Source organism: Arachis stenosperma, chromosome 1 (assembly GCF_014773155.1).
Source record: "Arachis stenosperma cultivar V10309 chromosome 1, arast.V10309.gnm1.PFL2, whole genome shotgun sequence".
NCBI lineage: Eukaryota > Viridiplantae > Streptophyta > Magnoliopsida > Fabales > Fabaceae > Arachis > Arachis stenosperma.
This window is the reverse complement of record NC_080377.1, coordinates 33,055,725-33,058,383: the sequence shown is the minus strand read 5'-3', so window position 1 is coordinate 33,058,383 and position 2,659 is coordinate 33,055,725. Positions and strand designations below refer to the sequence as shown.

At 43.2% G+C, this 2,659-nt stretch overlaps 1 non-coding gene across 1 annotated transcript; it reads left to right on the top strand.

The window, feature by feature from the left end:
- The first annotated feature begins 2,258 nt into the window (after window positions 1-2,258).
- Window positions 2,259-2,366, top strand: LOC130951202 (small nucleolar RNA R71). The gene has a single exon (XR_009073871.1). It is a non-coding gene; the product is annotated as a small nucleolar RNA R71 (small nucleolar RNA).
- Window positions 2,367-2,659: the final 293 nt, after the last annotated feature.

Sequence of the window (2,659 nt, the reverse complement as noted above, 5' to 3'; positions counted from 1 at the left end):
ATGTGAGTGGTGAAGAGAAAGATGGGATTTGATAGGTGAGGGGTTTTTTGGGGAAGAGGTGTTGAGGTGATTGGTGAATAGGGGAAGAAGAGAGAGAGTGATGGTAGGGTCCTGTGGGGTCCACAGATCCTGTAGTGTCAAGAAAAAGTCATCCCTGCACCAAATGTTGCTCAAAATCACGTTTTGAGCCATTTCTGGCGTTAAACGCCGGGCTGGTGCCCATTCCTGGCGTTTAACGCCAGGTTCTTGCCCTTTACTGGCGTTTAACGCCAGTCTGGTGCCCCTTTCTGGCGTTAAACGCCCAGAATGGTGCCAGACTGGGCGTTAAACGCCCAACAGCTAGCATTACTGGCGTTTGAACGCCAGCTTCTTCTCCTCCAGGGTGTGCTATTTTTCTTCCTGTTTTTCATTCTGTTTTTGCTTTTTTCATTGTTTTTGTGACTTCTTATGATCATCAACCTACAAAAAAGATAAAATAACAAAAGAAAATAATTAATTATAAAACATTGGGTTGCCTCCCAACAAGCGCTTCTTTAATGTCATTAGCTTGACAGAGGGCTCTCATGGAGCCTCAGAAATGCTCAGAACCGTGTTGAAACCTCCCAACACCAAACTTAGAGTTTGAATGTGGGGTTTCAACACCAAACTTAGAGTTTGGTTGTAGCCTCCCAACACCAAACTTAGAGTTTGACTGTGGGGGCTCTGCTTGGCTCTGTTTTGAGAGAAGCTCTTCATGCTTCCTCTCCATGATGACAGAGGGATATCCTTGGGCCTTAAATACCAAGGATTTTTCATTCACTTGAATGATTAACTCTCCTCTGTCAACATCAATCACAGCCTTTGCTGTGGCTAGGAAGGGTCTGCCAAGGATGATGGATTCATCCATGCACTTCCCAGTCTCTAGGACTATGAAATCAGTAGGAATGTACTGGTCTTCAACTTTAACCAGAACATCCTCTACAAGTCCATGGGCTTGTTTCTTGAGTTGTCTGCCATCTCTAATGAGATTCTTGCAGCTTGCACCTCTAAGATCCCTAATTTCTCCATTACAGAGAGGGGCATGAGGTTCACACTTGACCCTAAGTCACACAAGGCCTTCTTGAAGGTCATGGTGCCTATGGTACAAGGTATAGAAAACTTCCCAGGATCCTGCCTCTTTTGAGGCAGTTTCTGCCTAGACAAGTCATCCAGTTCTTTGGTGAGCAAGGGAGGTTCATCCTCCCAAGTCTCATTTCCAAATAACTTGTCATTTAGTTTCATGATTGCTCCAAGGTATTTAGCAACTTGCTCCTCAGTGACATACTCATCCTCTTCAGAGGAAGAATACTCATCAGAGCTCATGAATGGCAGAAGTAAGTCCAATGGAATCTCTATGGTCTCATTTTGAGCCTCAGATTCCCAAGGTTCCTCATTGAGGAACCCAGAGGAGAGTGGTGCACGCCCACTGAGGTCTTTCTCAGTGGCGTCTTCTTCCTCTCTTTCCTCTCCATATTCGGCCATGTTGATGGCCTTGCACTCTCCTTTGGATTTTCTTCTGTATTACTTGGGAGAGTACTAGGAGGGAGTTCAGTAACTTTCTTGCTCAGCTGATCCACTTGTCCTTCCAAATTTCTGATGGAGGACCTTGTTTCATTCATGAAACTTTGAGTGGTCTTTATTAGATCAGAGACCATTGTTGCTAAGTCAGAAGTATTCTGCTTAGAACTCTCTGTCTGTTGCTGAGAAGATGATGGAAAAGGCTTGCCATTGCTAAACCTGTTTCTTCCACCATTATTGTTATTGAAACCTTGTTGAGGTCTCTCTTGATTCTTCCATGAGAGATTTGGGTGATTTCTCCATGAGGAATTATAGGTGTTTCCATAGGGTTCTCCTAGGTAATTCACCTCTTCCATGGAAGGGTTCTCAGGATCATAAGCTTCTTCCTCAGATGAAGCATCCTTAGTACTGTTTGGTGCATTTTGCATTCCAGACAGACTTTGAGAAATCAAATTGACTTGTTGAGTCAATATCTTATTCTGAGCCAATATGGCATTCAGAGTGTCAATCTCAAGAACTCCTTTCTTCTGACTAGTCCCATTGTTCACAGGATTCCTTTCAGAAGTGTACATGAATTGGTTATTTGCAACCATTTCAATCAATTCTTGAGCTTCTGCAGGCGTCTTCTTCAGATGAAGAGATCCTCCAGCAGAGCTATCCAAGGACATCTTGGATAGTTCAGAGAGACCATCATAGAAAATGCCTATGATGCTCCATTCAGAAAGCATGTCTGAAGGACATCTTCTGATTAATTGTTTGTATCTTTCCCAAGCTTCATAGAGGGATTCTCCATCCTTCTGTCTGAAGGTTTGGACTTCCACTCTAAGCTTACTCCATCTTTGTGGTGGAAAGAACTTTGCCAAGAAGGCATTGACTAGCTTTTCCCAAGAGTCCAGGCTTTCTTTAGGTTGAGAATCCAACCATATTCTAGCTCTGTCTCTTACAGCAAAAGGGAATAGCATTAGTCTATAGACCTCAGGGTTAACCCCATTAGTCTTGACTGTGTCACAGATTTACAAGAATTCAGCTAAAAACTGATGAGGATCTTCCATTGGAAGTCCATGGAACTTGCAATTCTGTTGCATTAGAGAAACTAATTGAGGCTTAAGCTCAAAATTGTTTG